The following is a 7381-nucleotide window of genomic DNA, read 5'->3' as shown; positions in this document are numbered from 1 at the left end:
AAGATTTAAACAAACAAAAAAAAAGGCGTAGCGCCGTTAGGCTCCTTGCCCCGTGCTTGTGCTTCCAGCCGCACACGCTGGGGGTCTGGCGATGCAGGGTTGTGCGAGATCCCTGTCACCCGTTTCGGTCGCAGAGAACGGGCCGATGAAACACCAGTGCCCCGGCTCAGACCGCCTGCCCGGCTCCGGCTCTGCGGGGCACCTGGTGCCGCAAGGGTTTTCCCACGGGCTGAATGTTATCGACCGGGGCAAAAATGACACAGCGCGTTACTCCAGAAGCCACATTTTCATCACCAGCCTGGGGCCGCTTGGGGAGAACGTACAATGTGAAGCAGAAAACAGTTTGCTTTCACCCGTCTTAATTAGTAGAGGCATCACAATAAAAAAAGTCCATTTATTGTATATATGTGGGCAGAAGAATAACGCTGTTACATTGATTTATATATGTTATATATTCATTATAACATTGTATTCATTATTATTATTCTGTTAATGAAGGTTTTCCTTTTTCGTTGCACTGATAATTAATACAATTTATTAAAAATATTTGCACGTTGCCTTCCCCCAAGCTTAGTATTTCATTGCAAAGACTTTGATACAGCTTTCCATATTACAAAGTCTGCAGTGATTCAGTGCAGATCCCATTACAGTTCCCAGAATAACAATTGGATAGGATGGAATTTGTAACTATTTACTCCAGCGGCATCTTTAGCGATAAATGTGGTTTCTTCGTGCTGGTATGTTGTGAACAACAGTGTCACCAAACATGTACAAACTCAGAGGAGAGTATATGGGTCTATAATAGACACATTAAGAATGGAAAAGGGAGAGATTTACAGCAGCAGAAACCCATTGTGGTTTAGATGAGCAATAAATGAGTTTTCAAATCATTCAACTTTGGTTTTCGTCACACAGAAACAAAGTCTTTTTATTCTCAGTAATTCCTGCTGAGCTGCTTGCCCTGCCTGTAGTTTAGATAGTTACTTTACTGTACTTGAACTCCAAATTTTGAATTGAGAAAGACAGAAAGGATTTTTAATCAAATAAAATAGCTTCCCCTAATGTCAGATAAATGCCTTTGGCCAGCCACATGCCTGAGGCAGAGCAAAGCGCCCTGTCTTTTTATGGCTTAAAGACTGGGACCATCAGAAAGCCTGAAAGCAGAAACTTTGTGAACATCAATTGTGTGCATTAGAGAGGAAAGTGTGATGTAAGTAGATGGAGACTGCAAATGATTGCTGGATCTTTCCTTCTCTGGACACGTGTATATATAGTGAGGTAATGATTTGTCTATAAATAAATTTGGATTAGTTATAGTCAGGTCTGCTGCTGTGTTTGGTACTATGAAATTATGAGAGCTTAATTCCTACAAAAAATAAACTGATCATATGACAAATATTAGCTATATTGGTAGAGGGGTATTAAGGCAAATATGTGAGAAAATAAATAACCAGTGCTGATGAAAATCAGTGCAACTCCAAGTACTATATTGGCATTGCCAATTTACGCCAGCTGAAGACTCGGTCCTTACACCCATCTGGTTATCCTAGAGCGTACCGTGTCCTGTTGCACAAAAATGGGAGGAGCATGAGGGAAAAGCATACAAAAACATATCTGAATTGGAAATTGCCAAAATAAATACATCAGCAAATAGTTTTGCGGACAAAGGAGACAGACATATGACCTGCAGAGAAATGCCACTTGCCCCGACTTTGACTGGAATTGCTATGAAACATCATGGGAGAAGCTTCTTTTTTGGAAAGCGTAGCGGGGTTGTTTCGTTGCACTGGCTGCAGAACAAGACAGTACAGAATATTCTGGATCTAGTTTTGGGACATAGGTATTTCTCTGGATATGATAAAACTAGCAATGAACAACTCAGCAAAGTTCATACAAAGCAGAGGAGCCTACAGCAGCCACATACTTACAGAAAATGTGGAATTGCTCTCATGTTCTTAGCAGTGGCTTTTTAAAAGTATTTAAAAGTAAAGGCCTTCATAGCTGCCTGATACACTGGTTGAATGAGCCAAGGCCAGTCCGCTTGGCTGAAGGTGTGTCCATAGCAGGACAATAAAGGAAGAGTGAGAAGTTGGGTGGATGGATGGATGGATGGATGAGAAAGACGGTAAGAGAGTAGGTAGAAAAACCTACTGTTGTTATTGTTCTTCCCCTGACCATGCCTTTACTGTGTGGAGTAGTGGGGCAACCACAGAGTGCGTTCAGTGTAAGACCATCTGGGTAGGGGTCTTGTTCTCAGGGATTAGGCCAGGTTTGCTTTCTGTTTGGTATGTGAGTGAACATCAGTGGAGCTCTTCAAGCACAGTCTGCAGATCCTGAATATCTATGGCCATGCTTTAGCAGCAGTTCTCAAGAAGCCTGTTTGTGAAAGATGGCCGATGACCAACAGCAGTTTCACAAGAAGGAATGACTTTCCCTTCGTCCTTCCATGTTCCAGGCAACTGCATCAAGTACTGCTGTTATTTGGGGCCTTTAGCTAGTATTGTAAAAAAATATTGTACATTATAGAATTTTCTTTATCAAAATATTCTTCAGGAAAATAAATCTCCTTTGACGCCTTCTTGGAAGTTCTCCATGTGTACAGAAGGCTTGTGGAAGGCCCTCAGAAATGAAGAATTATAGAACTGGGCATGTTTTCCACAAATGCCTTTTATTTCACCAGCTGAGGCTGCTGTCTCATCTCTTTTATTATCTGCAAAAGAAGGCATCGTAGCCATCCTAGTTAGCACGCAGCTGGGTCACAGGCAAAGATCAGCGTGGCTGACAAGTCCTGCAACATATGGGGAGCTTGTTAGGCACACAGAGGCAGTGTACTGTGAATGAGTCTGGGGTCTTGGCAAGAGCATAGCGTGCAGTGGGTAAGTTCTATAAAACTGATTTTCCAATAGGGTTGGCATTTTAGAGAGGGAAGGAAAAAGAGACAGTAGCAATGTGAAACCAACTGATCACATGCATTCTTACATACGAAAAGGGCTTTTGCTTATCTCAGGTTAGCAACAGGAAACACAATTCTAGGGCTGATATCAAAAGCATTTTTATTTGTTTAGCCACTTGCAAAAGATGCTGGGTTGTCAGCTCCAGAGGCTAAAGGCCTTTATTTATTTACTGAAAGGTGCTGCACGGACAAATGCAGCATGAGTTTCCCTATATTACTTTGCCAGTGTGGCTCAGCCCTATGAGTTTCCAAACTCATTCAGTACTTGCTAAAATAGTTACCTAGGGAGTAAACACTGCCAGCCGTGGTCGTGGTTGCTGAGATATGGAGTCCAGCCCAGTCACAAATTTACCAAGATAACCTCATTGCATCACGTGCCAAAGAGCAGCAAACAGCTGTACTGTAGGACTATGACATTTAAATGAAATATTGCAAATGCAAGGTAATCCTCATCATGTTAGAATGCATCCAAATATGGGATTTTGAAATTAAAGACTTCCTACTGTATTTTTATAGCACCATATGACATCCAGATTCAATGGACAGACTAAAGAGCTGGGACACTGAGCTTTGTCAGGGCATATTTTTTTCAGTGATAAATTCTGGTGGGAAGCAAGGACAGTATGGAGCCTGAAGATACACAGAGGATGTATATGAATGCGTTCCAGTCCTAGATGTGTGTGCGTGTATCATAAATGTGTCACTTGCTATGAGTCAAAATAAGGTCAGTGCAGATGAATAAATATATGCAAAAAGGGCAGGAAGGAAATTCATGTCAAATCAAGCTAAAAATAGGTGGCTGAGTGGATGAGAAGAATGGCATAAGAAATGCAAACAGAAAAACTGCAGTTTGAGAAGGAAAGCAGCCTTGCACAAGAAGTACTCAAAAAGCAAAGATTTAGTATTTTGTAGTCTAATAGGGAAGTTTGGTTAACTTCATCCCAAATTCATATTTATGGAATCTTGTTGGTGATGACAAAGATCAAAGTAGCCTTCTCCACTTAGTCTAAATAGTCCAGTGGAGATGTTTCACCAAATCCTAGAAGATACTGACACCAGTAGTGAAGACATGGCTTTTAGTGGAGTCTCATGGGTCAGCCAGGTTTGGGGTTGCACGAGAAGCTGGAAATATTTTAAATATACGTGCCACTGAAGATAGAAGGAAGTGGTTTCTCTATTAATATATTTAAGGTTTGGAGGTTCACAATTTCTCTGCAGCCATGAAATTGAGATTCTTTTCCTTCCTTCCTTCCTTCCTTCCTTCCTTCCTTCCTTCCTTCCTTCCTTCCTTCCTTCCTTCCTTCCTTCCTGCCTTCCTGCCTGCCTTCCTTCCTTCCTTCCTGCCTTCCTTCCTTCCTCCCTTCCTGCCTTCCTGCCTGCCTTCCTTCCTTCCTGCCTTCCTTCCTGCCTTCCTGCCTGCCTGCCTGCCTTCCTGCCTGCCTGCCTTCCTTCCTGCCTGCCTGCCTGCCTTCCTTCCTGCCTTCCTGCCTGCCTGCCTTCCTTCCTTCCTTCCTGCCTGCCTTCCTTCCTGCCTTCCTGCCTTCCTTCCTGCCTTCCTGCCTTCCTTCCTGCCTGCCTTCCTTCCTCCCTGCCTTCCTGCCTTCCTTCCTTCCTTCTTCCTGCCTTCCTGCCTTCCTGCCTGCCTTCCTTCCTTCCTGCCTGCCTGCCTTCCTTCCTTCCTGCCTGCCTTCCTTCCTGCCTTCCTTCCTTCCTGCCTTCCTTCCTGCCTGCCTGCCTTCCTGCCTGCCTGCCTGCCTTCCTTTCTGCCTTCCTTCCTGCCTTCCTGATTTTCTTTTGCTTTTCTCTTTCTTTCTTCCTCCCTCTCCCTCCCTCCCTTGCTCTCTCTCTCTCCCCCCCCCCGCCCTTTTCTCCTCCCTTTCCCTCTCTCTCTCTTTCGTTCCATTTAACGCATCTCACATCATGAGGAAGGAAAAGATTCTAGCAACGGCATTCGAAAAGCTCTACCCAGTGTCACAAGGCTTGCCGTGTAGTCATTAGCAAGCAATTGCAACACTTCTTGCGTTTGGCAATACTATTGACTGACCTTATTGCAATTTACATTATATTTGTAGAGACACAGACCTTATATTTATGCCTACAAAAAATGTTAATGACTCATTTTAACTTGCTTTGGGATAGGGCAATAAGCCATCCCTATTTTGCTGTTCACTGTACAAATACGGAGTGCGAACCAGTCTGCTCCTGCGGAGTTTACAGTCTAGAGAGAGCAGCAGATTCCTCTGCAGGTGGTAGAGAGAAATAGCACATATGGATTGATCCTTCTGCTCATTTGATGTATCTATTTTAAGTTAAAAAATTGTCTTTCTGGAAAAGCCTGTTTCTTTCCTTCACCTGTTGCAGACGGAAAAGATGCCAAACTTCGTAGACATCTAACTTTTAGGGCTCAGAATAAGGAGATAATGATGTTATCCTGTGTAATTTGTTCAACAGCACAGGTTATCTGGGTCAGCGCTCAGGAATGTTTGTGTTGCAATGAGTCTCAGGCATGGCTGTGTTGGACAGCAATCACTGCTGGCATTGACATTGCTGGGAAGGACACATTACAGAGCAGTTTGAAAAATGTCTGTTTCTCTTAGCCAACGGAAATCTGCAAATTTACAGTGACAATTCAAATACCAGAAGTTCTTGTTTCCAACAAATATTTCCATTTTGCAGCATTCAACTTCCTCTCAAATTTGACCTTTCCCTCAGAAAGCACACAATGCAAAATGCAAAAATAAAGGAACCAAGACCTCACTTAAAACCACATTTTTCCATTGAAAGCAGTTTTAATTAGATATATTCCATCAGCTTTAGTTGCTTTGGACAGTCAGTAAGTGACTTAAGTGCCTAAACATAGGATTCAGGCTCTATCTTAGGAACACTTTAAGGCATCCAGGACACCTGCACGGAGCTGGGGATGTGACAGCCACGTGCAAGACCCTTACCTTCCTGGGGCTGCAGCTGGGGCTGGGGAGGGACACTCTAGGGCATCTGGAATAGCATTACTCGCCCTCGGTTAGGCAATTAGTCTCCGAATCTCTCCAATTTCAAACAATCAAACATCTCATCTGATTTTGTTATTGATGGTCTGTCAGAGCCTGTTAGTGGAGAGAGGTCAGCAGCATAGTGCTCTCAAGTCACACCCTACATTCATGTCGCTCTTTTGGCCCCTCCTGGTCATTTCACACCAGAACAGCCAAAAATCCCTGCGCTGGCAGCTCCATGCCATGCCCTCCAGCAAGCGCTGCGCACCGGGTAGGTGGCTCACCCACCGCCAGCAATGCTGAGTCCTAGGGCAAGAGGCAGTTTGCAATCCAGGCACCTGCAGCAAGAACTCGTGCTCTCCTGGGAACCCTCCTGGCACATGATGTGTGGACTCATCAAGCTTGTCAAGAAAAAAGCAAAGCCTGGTGTTTGGCAACCTGATTGTGCAAGGAACACAGGGATAAGCAGAGCGAGAGCTAACAACCAACTCCACATAACTCTCCCTGAAGCTATAGAAAGACAAGAAGGATTAATAGTTGTCTGAGTCAGCACTATTATTTTTTTGAGTCACAGAATCACAGAGGCAACACTGGAGAGCCATATGCTGGAGAAGGAAAGAAGACAGAAGAACATAATATAAAATGGTAGTGATCAACAGCTCAATGTCCAGATGGAGATCGGTGACATGTGGTTTCCCTCAGGGGTCCATACTGGGACCAGCGCTGTTTAGTATCTTCATCGATGACATTCTCTGGAGATATTCAAAACCTGCCTGGATGTTATCCAGTGCAACCCGCTCTAGGAGTACCTGCTTTGGCCGGGGGATTGGACTAGATGATCTCCAGAGGTCTTTTCCAACCACTGCCATACTGTGATTCTGTAAATAATATAAATGGAATTTATATTTTAGAGGTTTGGGGCCTAAACCATTGAAACCCTTTTCCTCCTTCCTTATTATTTTACTGCTTTAGCTATAATCTTTATGAAATATAAAGAGTTGCCTCTTTATTTCTATAGTGGCCCACCAGTTAGTGTTGGCAAAGAGTTGTTAGGCTGTCCTGGATTTCTGGGCTACTGCTTCAACTTGTCCTTTTCTGATGAAAGCAGGGGTTTAGCCATGTTGTGTAAGATTTGATGAACCAGATCATGGGGTATGAACCATCTGAACTTAAATTTTAATGTGATGGCAAATGGATCTGTTAACAGAGTTGGTTATCTTCTCTTCTACATATTTTTTAAGGTTTAATGAGTAAGGTTTAGGAAGGTTTAATGAGGAAGATTTTTAAATTCTTATCTCTTTTAGTAGAATTATTACACACAAGTTGAACCAAAGTATGTAAGACTTTACGTGTACTGAAAAATATGGACCCAGCTGCATTGCTGATGTGGATCACTGAACTACGACCAGCCTAAACTGGCTCCTGGATTTAGTCTTATCCC

The sequence above is a fragment of the Leptosomus discolor genome, chromosome 5, assembly GCF_034619465.1.
Source record: "Leptosomus discolor isolate bLepDis1 chromosome 5, bLepDis1.hap2, whole genome shotgun sequence".
NCBI classification, from domain to species: Eukaryota; Metazoa; Chordata; class Aves; order Leptosomiformes; family Leptosomidae; genus Leptosomus; species Leptosomus discolor.
The sequence above is the reverse complement of the archived record's forward strand: the minus strand, read 5'-3'. Positions refer to the sequence as shown.